Source organism: Lithobates pipiens, unplaced genomic scaffold (genome assembly GCF_037356315.1).
Source record: "Lithobates pipiens isolate NorthernLeopardFrog02 unplaced genomic scaffold, aLitPip1_a1.2 Scaffold_1, whole genome shotgun sequence".
Lineage (NCBI taxonomy): Eukaryota > Metazoa > Chordata > Amphibia > Anura > Ranidae > Lithobates > Lithobates pipiens.
The window spans coordinates 150,666,908-150,690,080 of record NW_027507685.1 but is presented as its reverse complement, the minus strand read 5'-3'; positions in this window follow the sequence as shown (position 1 = coordinate 150,690,080).

The following is a 23,173-nucleotide window of genomic DNA, read 5'->3' as shown; positions in this document are numbered from 1 at the left end:
ACACCTATAAGCAAAGTATGCAGGCACAGGACACACCTTTTGCCACGCCCCCTTAACCACTTTCAGACCGGACCATTTTGCTGGTAAATGACCAGAGGTCTTTTTACAATTTGGCACTGCGCTGCTTTAACTGGTAATTGCGCGGTCATGCAATGTTGTACCCAAACAAAATTTGCGTCCTTTTCTTCCCACAAATAGAGCTTTCTTTTGATGGTATTTGATTGCCTCTGCGATTTTTATTTTTTGCGATATAAATGGAAAAAGACCGCAAATTTTGAAAAAAAATGATATTTTCTACTTTTTGTTATTAGAAAAATCCAATAAACTAAATTTTAGTCATACATTTAGGCCAAAATGTATTCAGCCACATGTCTTTGGTAAAAAAAAAGTCAATAACTGTATATTTATTGGTTTGCGCAAAAGTTGTCACATCTACAAACTAAGGTACGTTTTCTGGAATTTACGCAGCTTTTAGTTTACGACTGCCTATCTCATTTCTTGAGGTGCTAAAATGGCAGGGCAGTACAAAACCCCCCAAATGACCCCATTTTGGAAAGTAGACCCCCTAAGGAAATTGATAAGTGGCATGTTGAGCCCATTGAATATTTAATTTTTTTGCCTCAAGCGATTGAATAATGACAAAAAAAAATTTTTTTTTTTTTTACACAAAGTTGTCACTAAATGATATATTGCTCACACATGCTATGGGCATATGTGAAATGACACCCCAAAATAAATTCTGCTGCTTCTCCTGAGTACGGGGATACCACATGTGTGGGATTTTTTGGGAGCCTAGCCGCGTACGGGGCCCCGAAAGCCAAGAACCGCCTTCAGGTTTTCTAAGGGCGTAAATATTTGACTTCACTCCTCACTACCTATAACAGTTTTGAAGGCCATAAAATGCCAAGATGGCACAAAACCCCCACAAATGACCCCATTTTAGAAAGTAGACACCCCAAGCTATTTGCTGAGAGGCATGTTGAGTCCATGGAATATTTTATATTTTGCCACAGGTTGCGGGAATATTACAAACTTTAATTTGTTTTTATTTTTTTTTCACAAAGTTGTCCCTAAATGATATATTGCTCACACATGCCATGGGCATATGTGAAATGACACCCCAAAATAAATTCTGCTGCTTCTCCTGAGTACGGGGATACCACATGTATGGGATTTTTTGGGAGCCTAGCCGCGTACGGGTCCCCGAAAGCCAAGAACCGCCTTCAGGTTTTCTAAGGGCGTAAATATTTGACTTCACTCCTCACTACCTATTACAGTTTTGAAGGCCATAAAATGCCAAGATGGCACAAAACCCCCACAAATGACCCCATTTTAGAAAGTAGACACCCCAAGCTATTTGCTGAGAGGCATGTTGAGTCCATGGAATATTTAATATTTTGCCACAAGTTGCGGGAAAATTACAAACTTTTTTTTTAATTTTTATTTTTCACAAAGTTGTCACTAAATGATATATTGCTCACGCATGCCATGGGCATATGTGAAATGACACCCCAAAATAAATTCTGCTGCTTCTCCTGAGTACGGGGATACCACATATGTGGGACTTTTTGGGAGCCTAGCCGCGTACGGGGCCCCGAAAACCAAGCACCGCCTTCAGGCTTTCTAAGGGCGTTACAGTTTTGAAGGCCATAAAATGCCAAGATGGCACAAACCCCCCCCCCAAATGACCCCATTTTGGAAAGTAGACACCCCTAAATTTAGGGGTACACTAGTGAGACTAGGTAATAAATGGCGGGTGCCCTGAAACTATAAAAAAATAACTAAGCAACCAGCGTCACCTGTAACCGTTATATGGTGATCACTAGTGAAAGGGTTAACTAGGGGGCAATCAGGGGGCTTTATGCGGTAGTATATGGGGGTCCCTGGCGCTATAAAAAGCTGCGGCGAACCTAAATACCTACCTGCCTAACTAGCGTCACCTGTGACACTAATACAGCGATCAGAAAAACGATCGCTTATTAGGCTGGGTTCACACTGGAGCGATGCAGGAACGCCACAAATCCGCGGCGGGTTCCCGCATCGCATGCCTCCCGGCGGCAGTTCACACTGCCCTATGCGAACTGCTGGGAGTGTCAGTGAAATTTTAATGACACCCCCAGATCAGTTCGCATATCGCAGTGCGATCTGCAAACTCGGATCGCATGGTGTGAACACCCATGCGATCCGATTCTGCTGCGGACCAAAAAAAGGGTCCCGTGCGAATTTGCGGCGGGTGCGGCGCGAATTCAGCCATACTATCTGTATGGCTGAACTCGAATCGCACAGAGATCGGATGTGATTTGCACTGCAGTGCGGTGCGAATCACATTCGTTCTCATAAACCGCTGCAATGTGAACCCAGCCTTAGTGACACTGGCGACGGGGGGTGATCACGGGGTTAAACCTTTATTGGGGGGGTTAGGGGGGCACATTAGAACTAAAGGGGGCTAACCCTAACTGCCCTAACAGTTATTACAGTCACAAATGACACCAATGCAAAAAAAAATAAAAAATGCAATTGGTGTCACTGTGACTGGGGGGGGCAGGGGTAATTGGGGGGGGTGATCGGGGGGTAAAGGGGGGGTGTGAGTGTGCCTGGCATGTTCTACTGTACGTGTGGTGTGTTGGTGCAACTCACCGATCCTCTCTCCTCGGTGCCGGAACGAAAAATACCGACACGGAGGAGAGATCACATCACTTCCTGTGAGGAGAGGAAGTGATGTCACGGAGCATTTCTATTCGTCGGGAGCGATCGCGAGGGGGTGGCCATGAATGAATGGCCGCCCCCTCATCCCGAATCGCTCCCGAACGAATGCCGACCGCCGCAGGCACCGGGGGGGGGGGCGATCGGGCCCCCCACCCGCGGGAAGGCAGGGACTTATATATATACGCCCATATGCCTGCCCGTAAGATTGGTTAAACCCAAAAGTGCTTATTTTACCACTACTATTCCTTTATAATGGCTTTTGGAATTTATAAACGCAGCCATTTAGAAATCAGATGAAAGGTTTAGCACTGGGATACATGCTTTGATAGATAAAAAGTGCATTTTATATACAACTATATAGATCAGGCCAAAATGAGGGACAAATAAGGAGGAATGAAGGACAGAGGGACATTGCTCTAAATCAGGGACAGTTGGGAGGTATGCTATTGGGCCCTTTGCTAAGAATACCTGTTTGTACATTGGATGTATGCACTGTTATTAATCTCTCCTTATTTAAAGCTTGTATTATTTCCATACTGGTGTGCATTTAAATATTTAGGGTTAGTTATATGCTGGTTGCAGTAGTTCCTCTGCTCCCAATTACTTTGATTAGATTATTGATACATTTCCCATAAAGGGAATCCCCTCCATTCACAGGGACCCTGTCCTGCGTGGAGACACCACCAACTTTATCATCAAACCCACTCTTCCACTTAGCAAAGATTCTGGTTCTCTTATTTACATCCAGATGTAGCGTAATATTCTGTTTGGGGAGGGCCATTTATCATGCCCCCCAAAAAGATGGCTACACATTTATGAGATTTTATAATTCAGTTTTCTGATGATGGTATTCATGGGTACAGATAGCTAGAAAACTTTTACAAAGCCTAAGGATTCCCTTTAAGCTTAGTATTTCTTTACTTGGCAGATATACCTTCTCTGAGTACAATGAATACTTTGCGGCATCGCACAGAGCAGATCGCAGTAGAGGAGCATTCCAATTTTAGAAATATCCTGCACTCACTACCTTTGTAGACATGTAAGGGCTCCAGCTGCCCCAAGCTTCTATTTCACAGGCAGAGTCTATGGTGTGAAGGCACTCCCTTGCAATGTTCAGTCTCGCTACATGCTTGTGCCTGCAGAGCGGAGAACAAAGGGAGGGGGAGGAGTGGCCTCGCATTGTGGTCGGGCTTGTTGTACTCAGATAAACTAAAGCTTGCAGCTGTAACAATGTACACTGATCTGTGCAACCAATGCATGTCGTGTCCATATGTGGCCGCAGTTATAGTATGGCCGAGAGCCCAATTGCAGCCAGGATTTATTTTAACAGGAGTCAGGAAGTGGTAGAACCTCTATCAGATCTTTAATGCTGTCTGTGACTTCAACTTTATTTTGTTAAATTGTATTTCTATAGTGCTTTTCTCCATGGGGACTCAAAGTGCTTGAGTCTGCCATCTTGGGTGCACTCAAGTGAGCCAATTAGCCTACCAGAATGTCTTTGGAGACAGGGAGGAGACCAGAGTACCCAGAGGAAATCCTTCATTGATTAGACGACTTTTCTCTATGAGTCCCAGTGACACCAGGGCAAACAATAAGAGGAATGGGGGTCACTATGACAGGAAATCATGGCCAGCAATAAAAACTTTTTCCCCACTGTACTAAAAAAATTATATTTTTTTGTCCCCAGAAGACAGCATGCACATTACTTTTTGTCCCTCTGATGCCCTATACATGTAACCATAAATAAGAGTTCATAGGGATGCAGATGGCAATAAAACCAGGGAGCTGCTAAAGACACCCCAAGACAGCTTGAATTATAGTCAATGTCTGCTGAATCAGACCAAACTCAATTTGTGAGTGGTCCTGCAAACAGCACTCAGCTCGACAGAAGTCAATCCCCTGGGGAAAGGATCATCTAAACAGTGACTGCAACCTATGAGATGCAGTCACTGTTTGTCAGCGCAGTTCTATGCAAGCAGCCACAGCACCTCTAGCTGAGTGAACTGCAATAGTCAACAGGGAAGAGTCTTCCATATGTACTGTTAGCCTGGATGGGGAAATCAACTGAATAACATCTATGGACAACATAACCTCACCACAAAAAGGTTTAGCTACTGTTGAACTTTAACAGCCACTAAAAACATTACAAGGTGAGTAGAGATCTGAGTTTTCAATAACGATCATGGAGATATCTTATCTGATTTACCCCACTTGCACTGCAGTAACGCATATTGTGTGAGTATGTGCACTGTGGTGCCATTCATTGTGAACGACACCCCAACGCACCTCGGCAACACACGTGCGATCCAATGCCCTGCCGTGTCCTGTGCGATATGCTTTGAATAAATTCAGCCTGCACCATTTTTTTGTGCATTGAGGTGCACTACAGCCCATTAATTTTGAACAATGCACCCCACTTCATGAAAACAGAGTGCACTGCATTGTGCGCAATTAAGATGCAGAAGATATTTAAAAATCAGGTAAGACTTTCTTATGAGACTTATGGGGGGCTGCCATTGCTGAATCACGGGCCTAAAATTAATATGTGGCACACTAATGTTAATAATTATCTGAAAATGTATTATGGCTTGGTAACACAAATACTGAAGAAAGATGGTCAGGATCATGAAAGCTCATGGCAGCCTCCATTCTTTTATGCCAGCAATACCAACCTCCATTTTTTTGTTACACAATTTATTTGAAGGCAAACCATTATTTTTTTTTCATGCAATAGAAGGAGACTGTGCATAATCTCTTTTCTTGCTGCTTGCACCACCAAATTCGCTGGGAAGTAGGGTGTATCGATATCCTGGGTCCCCTGTGGTGCTCACAGGGTCCTCTGCTGATCCCCAGTACACTACTGAGTCTTGCAGTGATACTGGGGATGGGAGTGGTGTTTAGTGGCACAGATGAGTATTTACGATCTTCTTAGTTTTATCGACAGGGTCAGTTTAAACAATGTTGCATGGAGGGGAAACGTGTCTTGTGGTGAATATGCAAACAAATTTTAGTTTTTTGGCTTATAAAATTTTTTTCGCTTCTCTTCAGTGTTTGGGCTATTTTACATACATTCCGTAAGAGGGTGCTTGGTGCAACTGCTGAGAAGCCTAAAGAGTAGAACAGCACATGAGTGGAATGTTTGCTTATTGCTGTGCTGGATTGAATGCAGCTGAAGTGTCGGCCTGTATTGACGTCACCAGCTTTGTTCTTCTGAATCACTCCCTCAAGCGGTTCAGCCCAGAGTAGATCCATTTTATCAGCAGCACCTTAAATGGACAGGGGTTGAGAACCACTGCTTTAACCACTTGCTTACTGGGCACTTAAACACCCTTCCTGCCCAGACCAATTTTCAGCTTTCGGTGCTCTCACACTTTGAATGACAATTACTCAGTCATGCAACACTGTACCCAAATACATTTTTTGTCCTTTTTTCCCACAAATAGAGCTTTCTTTTGGTGGTATTTGATCACCTCTGGGGTTTTTATTTTTTGCGCTATAAATGAAAAACGACCGAAAATTTTGAGAAAAAAACGCATATTTCTTTGTTTCTGTAACAGAATTATGCAAATTATTAAATTTTCTTCATAAATTTTGGCCCCAATTTATACTGCTACATGTCTTTGGTAAAAATAACCCAAATTAGTGCATATTATTTGGTCTTTGTGAAAGTTAGAGAGTCTACAAGCTGTGGTGCGAATCGCACAAAATTGATCACATCTGATGTACTGGTGGCCGATCTCATTTCTTGTGACCCGAACAAGTCAGGAAAGTACAAATACCCCCCAAATGACCCCTTTTTGGAAAGTAGACATTCCAAGGTATTTAGTAAGAGGCATGGTGAGCTTTTTGATGTTGTCATTTTTTCTCACAATTCTTTGCAAAATTAAGATTTTTCATTTTTTTTTTTTCACACAAAATTGTCATTGTAATAGGTTATTTCTCTCACATGGCACGTGTATACCACAAATGACCCCAAAAAAATTCTGCTACTCCTCCTGAGTATTACAATACCACATGTGTGGAACTCTTTCACAGCCTGGCCACATAGAGAGGCCCAACATGCAGGGAGCGCCATCACGTGTTCTAGGAGCATAAATTACACATCTAACTTGTTGACTACTTATTACATTTTTGAAGGCCCTGGAGCACCAGGACAATGACACGTGACACTGATGACAGATGGCACTGATACGTGGCAATGATGACACTTATACGTGGCACTGATGACAGATGGCACTGATGACAGATGGCACTAATACGTGCCACCGATGACAGATGGCACTAATACGTGGCACCGATGACGTGTGACACTGATGACAGATGGCACTGATAAGTGACATTGATGACACGTGACACTGACAACAGATGGCACGTGACACTGACAGGTGGCACTGATGACAAATGGCACTGATACATGGCACTGATGACAGATGGCACTATGTGGCACTGATGACACGTGGTACTGATGACAGATGGCACTTATACGTGGCACTGATGGCAGATGGCACTGGGGACAAATGGCACTGACAACAGGTGGCATTGGGGACAGATAACCCTAACAGGTGGCACTGGGCGGCACGCATTGCGGAAGTAAACAACAGGACGTCCAGGGACGGCCTCCCGGACGAAAGCGCCTGCTATACGCCCGTCATTCGTCTATAGGGCGGGCGCGAGGTGGTTAAGGCCCCATTCACGCCTGAGCGTTTTGTAGCTTGAAGCCTGAAGCTACAAAACACTGGAGGGGAAAAAAAACTATTATTCTCAATGGAGATAGGTTACATCTCCACTCCAAGTCATCTGAAGCCGAACTTCTGAAGCTCAAACAAGTTCTGCACCATTTTTTGTCCCTCGAATCAGGCAGATTTGGGCGTTTTTCTTCCTTTTACATTGGTGATCTTTTGCCCTGCACAAAATCGTGGCAAAAAGCTCTGTAAAATCGCCCGATTTTCTGCCTGAAAACGCTATGAATGGGGCCGTAAGGGTACCTATTACCAGGGCTTTTTTCTCAGAAAATAAGTGAAGAAATTCAACCATGACAACCCAAAACCAACCTCCCCTAGACACACACCCTCCAAATCGCATCAAATTGTGTATGTAGTCAAATTTCATTAACAGTCCAAGGGTCTTAAAGGGGCATCAAATACCAGGAGTGCATTACGTACAGAGTTTGGAGGTTCAGCCTTCTTCCACAGCTGCTTACCTCTGCAATATTAACCACTTCAGCCCTGGAAGAATTTACCCCCTTCCTGACCAGAGCCCTTTTTACGTTTTGGCACTGCGTCGCTTTAACTGACGGTCATGCGACGTGGCTCCCAAACAAAACTGATGTCCTTTTTTTCCCACAAATAGAGCTTTCTTTTGGTGGTATTTGATCACCCCTGCGGTTTTTATTTTTTGTGCTGTAAACAAAAAAAAGCGACAATTTTGAAAAAAACTCTTTTTTTTTTTTACATTTTGCTATAATAAATATCCCCCAAAAATATATAAAAAAACATTATTTTCCTCAGTTTAGGCCAATACGTATTCTTCTACATATTTTTGGTTAAAAAAATCACAATAAGCGATTATTGATTGGTTTGCTCAAAAGTTATAGCGTTTACAAAATAGGGGATAGTTTTTTGGCATTTTTATTAATTTTTTTTTTTCAAATGGCAGCGATCAGCGATTTTTATTGTGACTGCAACATTATGGCGGACATTTTGGACATTTTTGACACATTTTTGGGACTATTGTCATTTATACAGCAATCAGTGCTATAGAAATGCTCTGATTCCTGTGTAAATGACACTGGCAGTGATGGGGTTAACCACTAGGTGGCATTGTAGGGGTTAAGTATGTCCAGGGGCGTGTTTATAACCGCGAGGGGGCGTGGCTGTGTGTGACACATCACTGATCTCTGCTCAGATCACAGGGAGGAGAGATCAGTGACATTGTCACTAGGCAGAACAGGTAGATGCTTGTTTACATTAGCATTTCCCCGTTCTTCCTCCCTGTGAGATGATCGCGGATCGGCGACCTGACTCATGGAGCTTGCCGCGGGCGTGCGCCCGCTGGCCGCATCTTAAAGGGCAACATACAGGTACGTGATTCTGCCTGTACGAGCTCTTCTGCCGATGTATATCGGTGTGAGGTGGTCAGCAAGCGGTTAATCTGAAGCCGCCTCTAGTACCTTCCTACACACTGTAGGTGGCTCTAACTTTCTCACTTTCAGAGAGATCATCTAGTGGGGGAGTCTGGATCTGCTCTACACCTAACCCTTGTCCGCTCAGGAAATTAGATCTGTGGGAGCCATTAGGAGACAAGCTGTTACTAGTAAAAACAGAAGCCGGACTTCTCTATTTACCTGGGATAGTGGTGAGCAGGGAGCAGAGGGCCTGAGCCAGAGGTGGTGGAACTGAGTTCCACCAAGTTCCTGCTGAAAAAAAGCCCTGCCTTTGACTTTATCAAAGCTTGATTTATGTAGTACATTAAGCAGACACAAAAGACACAAATAATGCATTTATGAATATGTGGCAAAACTCCAGTAGGAGCAACTGGATAGCATGGGTCCTCTGTTCTTTGCCTCAACTTTCTCAAAAACCTCAGTCCCTCTGACCCACCAGGCTGAGTGTACAAATATACAATATCACAGGAATTCACTGAAAGTAATCCCCAATCCCCAATAGTGATGCTTTATATATATATATATATATATATATATATATATAACAGGCACTAAACCAGGTAGTAAAGTCAAGCTTAATATATTTTAACCCAATATGGTTGTTAACTAGGCAAGCATAAAATGGATTAACAATGGGAATAATGCAATTTAGCATACCAAGTGATTAACAGTAGGGACTAGCCATAAGATGACATTTGCATCCAGATCAGCATACAAACAAGATATTTGGAGGGCACACCCTAAGGCCGCGTACACACGGGCGGACTGTTCGCCCAACTTTGTCCGCTGAACAGTGTTTGGGCGGACAGTCCGCTCGTGTGTGGGCTTTCAGCGGACAGTTTCAGCGGACAGTTGGACGGACAAGGTTTTTCGGAAATTCCGAAAAACTGTCCGCTGAAACCTTGTTTGAGCGAACAGGCCCGTGTGTAGGCTTGTTCGTCAAACAAAGTTGCGCGCATGCTCAGAAAGGATTTTCACGCCGAAAGCTATAATGCAGTGTATAGGACGTCGTATTTTTCGTCCCGTCGTACGTGCCGTTCACGTCATCGCGCACGGTTTCAGCAAACTGTTCGTCCGTCGTGTGTGGCCATGTCCGTCCATGCTAAGTTTGAGCGGACTGTTTGCCGAAACTGTTGGACGGACAAAGTTGGGCGAACAGTCCGCGCGTGTGTACGCGGCCTAAGAGATGCATTAAATATGGTGCAGCCATAAGACCATAACATAGCTCCCAACTGTCCCTGATTTGGCGTAACTGTCCCTGATTTGCAGCAATGTCCCTCTGTCCCTCATTCCTCTTCATTTGTCCCTCATTTTGGTCTGATCTATATCAACATATAAAATGCACTTTTTATCCATCAAAACGTGTTTTCCAGCACTAGACCTTTCATCTGATTTCTAAATTGCTGCATTTGTAAATTTCAAAAGCCAATATAAAGGAATAGTAGTAGTAAAAAAAAAGCACTTGTTGGTTTATCAAATCTTTTTTTTTGTACAATTCTCCTTTAAGGGGGTGTGCCTAGGGGTGTGTCCTATTCCTGCATACTTTTGCTGATAGGTGTCCCTCATTCCCATCTCAAAAAGTTGGGAGGTATGCCATGGAACAGAACAAAGTATTAAAGCGCACACATCTCAAAGAAATTTAGCTCTTCCCCTGTTGCTGGAGGATAAGAATGAGCTCAGGTGTGTTCGCAAACAGCACGTGCAGAGCCCGCCAGGAAGTCGGCACTGCACAGCGCTAATCACAAGCAGTGAAACATTTCCCGATCTGTGCAGCCACGCATCGGGACAATGTCTCACTGCTTGTGATTAGTGCAGTGCCGACTTCCTAGCGGGCTCTGCACATGCTGTTTGCGAACACGCTGCAGCTCATCCTTACTGGAGGACAATGATGCAGCATAACATTAGTATTGCAGTAGAGGGACAGAAGAATGAAAGACAATGAGGTTGATTTACTAAAGGCAAATATACTGTTCACTGCAAGTGCAGTTTCTCAAGAGCTGATTTCTATCATCCAATCACGTGCAAGCAAAAATGCAGTTTTTTTTTGCTTGCGTGCGATTGAGTATTATTTGAAAAGTGAAGCTTTAGCTAATTTACTAAGCTCTGGAGCAAGTGCACAGTATATTTGCCTTTAGTAAATCCACCCCATTGTTTCCTTCTCCATAATGCTGTAGCCCAGCATCTGGCTACAAATGCCTTATTACATTTATTTTTTTACATGTTCAGTGACTATTATTTTGATTTTGTATTAATCTCTTGAAGTTACCTATAGGAATTGCTAAATATATGTGCTGCTTACAAGTATGCTGACAAACAATATGTTGATAAGAAGAGATAGCAGAGGGAGCAAAGGGATCGCATCCGTCTGCTTCTGATCTTTCAGCCGAGGTTCACTCTATTCTAGACCATCATTTAGGAACAAATAGGGCTGAGGGGCACATGTATAGTGTGAAAAAAAGCTAGTGAGATGTTTTCATACTGAAGGCGATGTAGCACCAGCAGGGCCACACAGACAACATTGCTGAATCGGGGCTGAAGGTAATTTTATTTTCGGCTTGGGTACAGCCAGCCTGTCACACCTTGGAAGACCTATTAGCGCTGGAAGTGACTGTGGTTTTCATCTATTGCTTATTCTGAGAGGTACCTGTCAGGGGACATTGCACCATATCCTAGCCATTCTCCTAGAGTGCACTCTAGACTAATTATAGTATTATTATTCACATTGCAGTTAATACATATATGCACTGTTTATTGCTGACTAATGTATTAATCCTAGTCTAGTGGTACAGAACTCTATTCTAAGTTACCTTGGCATAGTGATTATACTGTCTAGCAGACTGTCTGAACCTACCTTCTATGTTTTCATGTATGATCAAACCACCATTTATTCTAACCCATACTGATACATTTAATTTACATTTAATTTAATTTATTTATTTTATTTAATAAACTGACTTGTGTCTATTTCCTGTTGCTAATTCACAGCCAAGGTAAAAGGTATCTATACTCAAGTTCCAAAAAGTGCTTGCAGTAACTTTCTTTCAACCAGGTGTGTAAAAGGAGCTGAGGGTGCTCTTGGAGTCAAGGCAAAGAACAGAGAACCCAAACCCAGGCAGCTCCTGCGGGGGTAGCTCCCCACACGTTCGATTTAAGGATTAGGTTTGGGAATTAGGTTTAAGACTAGATTACTATTAACTATGAGGTTTATGGGTTAGATTAAATTTGAGTTTTAGTGACAGGGTTAGGGGTTATGCCAAAATAATATAGTATACGTGTAAGTTTGTTTTAAATTTGGGGATTTAAAAATGTTGTCTTGATTACCTAGCATTTCAGGTGTGTGCTGTATATTTTATTGTATATTGTACTGGTGCCAAAAGTTCCAACAACATTGCACCTGACGGGCAACCAATCAATTTACAGAACAGAGAATCCAAGTACGGGCCTAAATTCACCTTCCACTTGTGTGGGTGGCGTGTGGCCCTTATTTGAAAAGGGATTTTGTGAATTTAGAAATACAGTAGTGAATTAACAATTGTATATCTGAATGGAGCCCCCTTTATATAAGCATTTTCCCATGCTCTAGGGCTTTAGGTTGTGAGGATATAAAAGTCACTCTTTGTGATGTATTAATTATTCACAGTATTTTGTTCCATGATGCTGAAATGAAGAAGGAAAAAAACTGCAGACAGAAAATTGATGGAGGAAGCAAGTCTTAAAAACAAGCAACTAGACCCACGTAATCCTTTTCTGTCCAGTTTCCTCTCAACTCCATCCACTGAATTCTTGGTGTATACACTGTGATGGTCACATTTAGCTCCAATATTCTAACTCCCTAGCCAGGGCCAGATTAAGAACATCATGGGCCTGGTGCTGAGGATTTTGGTAGGGCCTTTTATAAACAATAAGTAAAGAAAAATGCAAACATTTTTTTGTTATAACAAATTAAATTAAAGAGAGAGAGGGAGGATGAGAGAGAGAGAAAGGGGATGAAAGAGGTGTGAGGGGTAAGGGATCGAGGATGAGAGAGAAAGGGGGGGGGGGTGAGAGAAAGAGGATGCACATGAGCATGTGTGGGAATGACATCAATGCAGCCTGGCCAAGGCAAGTGACCGAAGGCACAGAACCCAGAAGGAAGACCGGGTGAAGATGTTAGTGCCCAGGCCCCACCGGTTTGATCACAGCACAGCACTGGAGGGCTCAGTCTGACAATTTAAGTGTACCCTAATGTGCTAATATGCTGGGCATACTTGCACATTATGGCATAACCTACCCCAGGGCCTCTAAAAAGTAGTAATGTTCGAAAAGTTTACTACTGCTTTAATATCACGAGCCTCTCATGGGGCCCCCTACTGACCCTGTGGCCCTTGGGCAGTGCCTAAGTGCATAGTTGTCAACATTTCAAAAATGTTTTCAGGAACGCTTTTTTACAATTGCTATATTTAGAGTAGCTGACATCCCCTATGTTCCTCTATACATCACAATAGTAATTACAAAATTTAATAAATACTAATAATGGGGCAGAACAAATATGAGAACTGTGAGATTTCCTTTAGTTGAACTGACAAAAGTGTGCCCATTCTAGAGCTGGTAACATTGAGGATATTCAGTATAATTTTAAAGAACAGTTTTTGTGGGTAAGGGGCATAGGGGAGGAGTATGGATGGTATAAAAGTGGGAAGTATGTGCAGGTGAGGGAGAGGAATGTGGAGGGTCTAACAGTGGGCACTATGTACATGAGGAGTGCAGAGGGTATGGCAGAAGGCACTATGTACAGGAGAGGAGTGTGAAGGGTATGACAGTGGGCAGTATGCACAGCAGAGGAGTGTAGAGGGTATGACATTGGGCACTATGTATAAGAGAACAGTGTGGAGGGTATAACAGTGAGCAATATGTACAGGAGTGTGGAGGGTATGACAGTGGGCACTATGTACAGGAGAGAAGTGTGGAGAGTAGGACAGTAAGCAGTAATTACAGGAGAAGGGTGTGGAGGGAGGGTATGACGCTGGGCACTATGTATAGGAGAGGAGTATGGAGGGTATGACAGTGAGTAGTATGTACAGGAGAGGAGTGTGGAGGGTATGACAGTGGGCACTATGTATAGGAGAGAAGTTTGGAGAGTATGACAGTGGGCACTATGTATGGGAGAGGAGGATGAAGTAATCTGGGAAGGAAAAATGTAAAGGTTTGTGGAAGGATGTTTAGGGACTGCGTAGTGGTTAATCGGGCCATACATGGATTGAAATTACACCAATTAAGCAGAGACCAGCCATAGTCGATCTATGTATGGGCTAGCTGGTTTTACACAAGTCAACCTATTAACCGACTTGAGTACAACCAGCCTGTCAGGTTTTCCCCAAAACAATCAGTGCTGCCAGCTATAGTTAGCAACACTAATCATTGTATTCACTGGCAGAACACAATAACACTGCGGGAGTGATTGCCCCATTCACAGGTCAGCAGGTGAGAAGGTGTGTGGGGACAGGCTGGGGAGAGATACTAGTCAGTCCCTGGGTAGGCACTGGTTAGTATCAGAGCCAGATACACACAGGTTACATACGCCACGATTGTTAGAACGAGAGCAATAATTCTAGCACTAGACCTCCTCTGTAACTCTAAACGTGTAACCTGTAAAAAAATGTAAAACATCGCTTAGTACACAACAAAAAATAGTGCTAACTTTAGTGGTTTTTTTTAATGAATGAAACTGTTTCTTTCCAAAAAAAAAAGTTTGAAAAATTGCTGCGCAAATGTCATGTAACATAAAAAGTTGCAAAGACCACAATTTTATTCCATAGAGTGTCTGCTAAAACAATATATAATGCTTGAGGGTTCTGAGTAATTTTCTAGCATAAAAAAATGATGACTTTTACATGTAGGAGAGAAGTCTCAGAATAGGCCTGGGTGGCAAGGGGTTAATTATCATAAGTAATTTATAAATAATTATTATGAGCACTGTGAGTTCATCCTCTCAGTCTGCTGCAGAGTGTTCCAGATTGTGTTTAAACTGGCCGCTCTGTATGTAGCTTCTGACAGGTTGCGCAAGCAGCCCTGTATCTCCGGAACCATAGATGATAGCAGCCCCATATTTTAACCAGTGCTGGAGTGGGTCTTTAGCTACCTACCCCCCAAATGGTCTCTGTGACTCCTGATCGCCAAGCTACAATCCTCAAAGTCAATCTTTTTTTTTTTGCTTTTTTTTTTTTTTTTGGGGCAAATGGGTCTATCTTGAGAAAGGGGCCTGGAGCTGCAGCTCCAATAGCCCCTATGTTAATCCGGCCCTGTCCCTAGCACTGCCATGGTAATATGACAATAGGATGAACTAAAGCAAACAATTAAATATGCTTTTAAAAGAAAGAAAGTATATTTTCAGATAAGACTTACAGCATTACAGTTACAGGGGCGGACTGACAACTCATGGGGCCCCCAGGCAATAGGAGAAGATTATGGGGCCCCCAGGCAATAGATTATGGGGCTACACAGTATACACACAGACAGTATTAACAGAAAACACATACACACACACTGAAAAGGTACTGGAGAGATGGGGCAGCTATAATCTTGGGATTTAAAAAAAAAAACGAATTTTTACATACTGTCCCTAGTTTTATTGTGGCTGGCAACCCTGATGGGGCCCCTTAGTGCCGAGTGCCCGAATGGTCAGTCTGCCCCTGTACAGTTATATTTATAGAGTTTACTTTAACCGGTTCCCGACCAGCGCACGACGATGTACGTCGACAGAATGGCACGGGCAGGCATATTGGCGTACAGGTACGTCCAATATTCAATGCCGCCCTGCCATCGGGAGCGTGCCGCCGGCGGCGCGCTCCCGCGCTGGTCGGGACCCCCGTGAGTCCGGTCGCGGGACCCGCGGACTCGATCGCCGCGATCGTCTCACGGGACGGCTGAATGGAGGAAATGCCGTGTAAACAGCATTTCTCCATTCTGCCTAGCAACTAGTGACGCTGATCTCTGCTCCATGTGATTGGAGCAGAGATCAGTGTTCACTAAATGAAAGCCCAACCCCCCCACAGTTAGTAACATACCCCTAGGAACACTTAACCCCTACACTGCCACCCACTGGTTTACCCCTTCACTGCCAGTGTCATTTACACAGGAATCACTGCATTTATATAGCAGTGATTACTGTATAAATGACAATGGTCCCAAAAATGTGTCAAAAATGTCCGATGGGTCCCCCACAATGTCGCAGTCACAATAAAAATCGCTGATCGATACCATTACTAGTAAAAAAAATAAATAATAAAAAATGATTAATAAAAATGCTATAAAACTATCCCTATTTTGTAAAAGCTATAACTTTTGTGCAAACCAATCAATAATCGCTTATTGCGATTTTTTTTTACCAAAAATATGTAGAAGAATACGTATCGGCCTAAACTGAGGGGAAAAAAATGTTTTTTTTATATATTTTTGGGGGATATTTATTATAACAAAAAGTAAAAAATAATGCGTTTTTTTCAAAATTGTCACTCTATTTTTGTTTATAGCGCAAAAAATAAAAACCGCAGGGGTGATCAAATACCACCAAAAGAAAGCTCTATTTGTGGGAAAAAAAGGACATTAATTTTGTTTGGGAGCCACGTCGCACGACCGCGCAATTGTCAGTTAAAGCGACGCAGTGCCGAATCGCAAAAAGTGGTCTGGTCTTTGACCAGCAAAATGGTCCGGTCTGTAAGTGGTTAAAAAGTAATTCTTAATTTAACCACGTGCCGACCATCCGCCACAGTTATTCCCTGTTTGTCTGATGACAAAATCCGTTGTAAAAAAAAATTTTCCAACGGATTTTGGCCCAAACTTGTCTTGCATACACACGGTTGCACAAAGTTTTTCGGAAAATCCAATCGTTCAGAACAAGGTGATATACAATACATACAACAGGACTATAAAGAGGCCAGTAGCCAATAGCTTTCATCTCGTAATTTATTCTGAGCATGCGTGGCACTTTGTCCGTCGGAATTGTCTACACACGATCGGATTTTGTTGTTGGAAAATTTTAGATCCAGCTCTCAAAACTTTGTGTGTCGGAAATTCAGACGGAAAAAGTCAGATGGAGCCCACACACAACCGGATTTTCCATCAACACGATCCGATTGCACATTTTCCGTCGTAAAGTCTGACCGCGTGTACATGCTGCGGCAGGTTGGCTCAGCTGCGCAAATGGCCGTAGCTGTACATCGGTCCCTTCAATACCTATAGCAGTGGTCAGCGGGCGTGCTATCTGCCGGCCACTCGCGATCTCTCTACAGAGAGCCAGAGTGGGGATCTGTCAATGTAAACAAACATCCCCATTCTGCCAAGGAAGTAGAGAGGGGTTTTCTGTTCCTAGTGATCAGGAACAGCGATCTCTCTGTACACGCCACTTTTTCAGCGGACTAATACGGCGTACTAAGTCCGCTGGACTATCCGCCGTACTTTTGAAATGAACGGACTCGCCCACACACGCGGAGGAAAGTCCGCTCATTTTGAGCGCGTCTCCAGGTAGGCGGGGCCCGCAAAGGATGCGTCGCTGGCCCCGCCACCTGGTATGGACTTAAAGGGGAACCCCAATGCTGGAAAAATCCGCGTGGGGGTCCCCCCCAGGTCCACATCAGACCCTTGTCCGAGCATGCTACCCGGCCGGCCAGGAAAGGGGGGGACTAGCGAGCGCTCCCCCTCCTGAGCCGTACCAGGCCGCGTGCCCTCAACACGGGGGGGGGTGCATTGGGGAAGGGGGGGCCACACGGCCCCCCACCCCAAAGCACCTTGTCCCCATGTTGATGAGGACAAGGGCCTCTTCCCCACAACCCTGGCCGTTGGTTGTCGGGGTCTGCGGGCAGGGGGCTTATCGGAATCCGGGAGCCCCCTTTAATAGGGGGCCCCCGGATCCCGGCCCCCACCTTATGTGAATAAGTATGGGGTACAATGTACCCCTACCCATTCACCTGTAAAAAAAAAAGTAAAAAAAAAACACAACACACAAGGGTTAAAATAGTTTATTGCACAGCTCCGGGGGTCTTCCGTCTTCGGGGGTATTCTCGCCGGACTCCTCCGCTATCTTCTGCTAGCTCTTTTACTAGCAGAGGAGCCTGGCTTTCTTCTTCACCGCCGCCCTCTTCTTCCGACTTCGGGGGTCTTGTCCCCCTCTTCGGTTCTTCTTCCCGGTCTTCTGTCGCCGCCTTCTGTTCTTCTCTTCAGATGTTGCCTCGTCGCATCCCATGCTCACAATGGCACCGACGCGACGCGCAGCGACTTATATAGGGACATCACCGGATGATGTCCCCGCCTATTATGATGTCACAGTCCCAGCATCCTCTATATAAGTCGCCGCGCGTCACGTTGGTGCCATTGTGAGCAGAGGATGCGACAAGGCAACATCTGAAGAGAAGAAGAGAAGAACAGAAGGCGGCGACAGTGGCGTCAGAAGACCGGGCCACCGCCTGTAAAAGAGCTGGAAGAAGGCGCGGTGGCCCGGCAAGAAGAACCTAAGAGGGGGACAAGACCCCCGAAGAGGGGGACAAGACCCCCGAAGTCGGAAGAAGAGGGCGGCAGCGAAGAAGAAAGCTGGGCTCCTCCGCTAGTAAAAGAGCTAGCAGAAGATAGTGGAGGAGTCCGGCGAGAAGACCCCCAAAGACGGAAGACCCCCGGAGCTGTGCAATAAACTATTTTAACCCTTGTGTGTTGTGTTTTTTTTTACTTTTTTTACAGGTGAATGGGTAGGGGTACATTGTACCCCATACTCATTCACATAGGGTGGGGGGCCAGGATCCGGGGGCCCCCTTATTAAAGGGGGCTCCCGGATTCTGATAAGCCCCCCGCCCGCAGACCCCGACAACCAACGGCCAGGGTTGTCGGGAAGAGGCCCTTGTCCTCATCGACATGGGGACATGGGGACAAGGTGCTTTGGGGTGGGGGGGCGCTTGCCCCCTCTTCCCCAAGGCACCCCCCATGTTGAGGGCACGCGGCCTAGTACGGCTCAGGAGGGGGCCGCTTGCTCCCCCCCCCTTTCCTGGCCGGCCGGGTAGCGTGCTCGGACAAGGGTCGGCGTTGGGGTTCCCCTTTAAGTCCATACCAGGTGGCGGGGCCAGCGACGCATCCTTTGCGGGCCCCGCCTACCTGGAGACGTGCTCAAAATGAGCGGACTTTTCTCAGGGCGGGAAAAGTCTGTTCATTTCAAAAGTACGGCGGACTTGCATACGCACGGCCGGATTGTCCGCCGAAATGCAAGTCCGGCGGGAAGATTGGAGTGCAAAACTACTTTCTAAGTCCGCCGTACTTTCGGGTCAAAAAAGTCCGCCGGAGGCTACACACGGGGGGGGATTTTCCGGCGGACTTGAGTTTGCCGGACTTTTTCACCCGATTGTTTGATCATGTGTACGCGGCATTAGAAACACCTCCCTAGGGAACACGTATCCCCTTGATCGCCACCTGGTGTTAACCCCTTCCCTGCCAGTGGCATTTATACAGTGATCAGTGGCTATTTTTAGCTCTGATCGCTGTATAAATGTCACTGGTCCCAAAAAAGTGTCAAAAGTGTTCGATCTGTCCGCCGTAATGTTGCAGTCCCACTAATGCTGATCACCACTATTACTAGCAAAAGAAAAAAACGTTATAATAAAAATACCATAAATATATCCCCTATTTTGTAGATGCTATAGCAAACTAATCAATATACGCTTATTGCTATTTTTTTTACCAAAAATATGTAGAAGAATACACATAGGCCTAAACTGATGAAGAATTTTTTCTTCTTTTATTTCAGGATATTTATTATAGCAAAAATCTTCTTCTTTTTTTTTTTTTTTTTAATTGTCGATATTTCTTTGTTTATAGTGCAAAAAGTAAAGAACGTAGAGGTGATCAAATACCACAAAAAAAAGCTCTATTTGTGGGAAAAAAAGGACGTTAATTTTGTTTGTGTACAGCATTGCACGACCGCATAATTGTCAGTTAAAGCAACACAGTGCCGTATCACAAAAAATGGCCTGGTCATTAAGGGGGTAAATCCTTCTGGGGCTGAAGTGGTCAAAACAATTTTAAACCCCAAAGAAAAAATTGCATATATTGCAACTTAAAAATTCTTGGATGTTGTGACTGCATTTGTGTTCTTTTTTACCTGGTGATCTGGCCAGTAAGGCTGTTTTTTCCTAACCTCCTTTACCAGACCAATCGGTCCAGCAAGAGTGGCAGAGGGTTGAGGCAAACCATTTAAGCCCCATACACACTATCAGATTATCTGCTGAGTTTTTCCTTCAGATTTACCAAAACCATGTAGTAGAAGGGCCTGCCTGATTGCATACACATTGAAACTCCTAAGGTTTGTCCTCATATTATATGGTTTTGGTAAATCTGAAGGAAAAACTCAGCAGATAATCTGATAGTGTGTATGGGGCTTTTCAGTGCCTTGCAAAAGTATTCACCCCCCTTGGCTTTTTGGGCTTTTTGCCTATTTTGTTACATTACAGCCTTTAGTTTAATGTTTTTTTTAAAATGTGAATTCTATCTGATGGATCAGAACACAATAGTCTAAGTTGGTGAAGTAAAATTAGAAAAATATATACATAAAACTATTTCTCGGAAATAAAAAAACTGATAATTGGCATGTGCGTATGTATTCACCCCCTTTGTTATGAAGCCCATAAAAAGCTCTGGTGCAACCAATTACCTTCAGAAGTCACATAATTAATGAAATGATGTCCACCTGTGTGCAATCTAAGTGTCACATGATCTGTCATTACATATACACACCTTTTTGAAAGGCCCCAGTGGCTGCAACACCTAAGCAAGAGGCACCACTAATCAAACACTGCCATGAAAACCAAGGAACTTTCCAAACAAGCAAGTGACAATGTTGTTGAGAAGTACAAGTCAGGGTAAGGTTATAAAAAAATATCCACATATTTGATGATCCCTGGGAGCACAATCAAATGTATCATAACCAGAACATGGAAAGAACATGGTACAACAGCAAACCTGCCAAGAGATGGCCGCACACCAAAACTCACGGACCAGGCAAGAAGGGCATTAATCAGACAGGCAGCACAGAGACCTAAGGTAACCTGGAGGAGCTACAGAGTTCCACAGCAGAGACTGGAGTATCTGTACATAGGACGACAATAAGCCGTAAGCTCCATAGATTTGGGCTTTATGGCAGAGCAGCCAGAAGAAAACCAAGACTGACAGTCAGCAGCTCTCCTATTCTGTTCCTCCACACTCATTGGAGTGCTGAGCTGTGGAGGGGCGGGAGCAGCCATCTCATTGTCTTGCTGAGACTGCCATCAATCAAGGCACCTGGCAGATCCAGACTTTCTAAGTCAGGATGATGCGGTGCCTCGACTGATTGCAGTGATGCCAGCGGAGAGCGGACTTCAGACCACTCTCCGCTGAAAACAGGTCACAGGAGTGCAAAACTAATTGCACCTTTGTGACCCATAGGAGGACAGCCTAAAAAGCTCAGGCTTCACGGTGGGTATCGATTATGAATGACACCATGAGAATGGAGGAGATGTTGGCACTGGACAATGACACTTACGCCAAATTTGTTTCTCAGTGGTCGATCTGGCTCCGCTTCTCTTCTTCTGACACTTTAATGAACCAAATCTTAAATGCATAAGGCCGCTGTGGGCTCTCCCTTACCCTACCCCCCCTATCCAATTGCTTCCCCCTCCCCCCCTTCCTCCCCCTTTTTTCTTCCTCTCCTCTTGCTATTTCGCTTTCCCCTATACTGCCTTGCTCCTCTTTACTTTGCTCTTTTCTCTTCTCTCTTCCTTTCTGTCTTTTCTTTTTTATGTTCTTATCTAAAAACTGCGTCATGTAGTAACCCATGGGTGCTTCTCCCCTACTGTAACCTTAGGGACCGGAGCACAGGCCGTCTTTTCTACCCTCCAAGCTTCCTGTCAGGGACCGGCTATGGCCGATTGTCGTTAGCCGATCTCCTGTAATTGTACCTCTGTCACTGTTCCTGTCTGTATATGCCTCATGATGGTTACTGTTTATTGTTTTTACTTGACATGTCTTAATAAAAATATTTTCAACACTAAAAAGCTCAGGCTGAACTTCTCCTTTAAACAGCAGTGCTCACATTTGCTTCTCCCCATCTTGTAAGTCCAGCTTCCTGGGATCAGTTTTGGGACAACAATTTGTGAACCCTGGACTTTTAGATGCAGTAGATTTGATGCCTTGCAGTCCAACGCTAAGCATTTTTTGTGACAATTTAAATTTGATTGAAATCTGCCAGATTTCCCCATCAACACAGACAGTGCTGACAGGGGAATCAGCAATTGTCTTCTCCCAGCGAGGGGGGGGGGGGGGTTGAGTGGGGAGACAGGAAAAGACAGTGATTATTGCTAGTGGCTATAGCAGGTGCTAGCAATAATCACAAGAGAATTCAGCGGGCTGGTTGTACCCAAGTTCTTTGATCAATCAACTTAGTAAATTTAGCCTGCCTTTTACCAGTTTGAAACCCGCCAGGTTCAGCAGGACCCAGCCTAGATTTGAATCATTAATGGGAGGCCTAAAGTGGATTAGGAATCCATAGAGTGAACTACACGTCCCATAATTCCATGCAGTGAGCAAGAGGGAGGCATGTTTAAAGATAACACATGGAAGATGAAGTGCCATGGAAAGGGTGACAGTGAGAAAGAAGTCAAGTGACCATTATTGGGAGTCTCCTCGGTTAACCATTGGTGGTGTATTCCTGATCTGCTGTCTTTTGAATTTATAATACGGGATCTGCCATTGGGACCCTGTCGGGGGGGGGGGGGGGGGGGTTGATTGCAAGCTGGTTGATGCTTGCCTCTGGTAAGTAAGCGTGCATTCTTTATGGTGGTCAACACTTATTGGTGACAGAAGATTGCATGTATCCATCACATTCACTTTATTATTTGGACTAATACTTGAATTCTATTATCACTCAAGATGTAATTTTTTATTCATTTTCATACATTTTTATTAATTTTTATTAATTTTGATAAAATTTGTATTCATTTACACAATATTGGTTGAGGGTATTTCACATTTGATTGTCCACATATTCATTTAATTGATTTAATTATCTGAATATTTACCTCTGATTCAAAACAGGGGTGTCACTGTCAGTGCAGCTACCTTCCTTTATTTTACTGTGTTTTTGTGTGTATCATACATAGTAGCTGCTGATATTCATTACTTTATAATTAGTTAGGAGCGCCGTATTTTTCCTTTTTTTCCTAAAGTAGATTGCACAACAAAATTGGTTAGATTGAAACATGCAATATACCTAAAGTTAGGAAAGGGAAGGAATGGTCGGCACTCAGGATGACTCTAAGT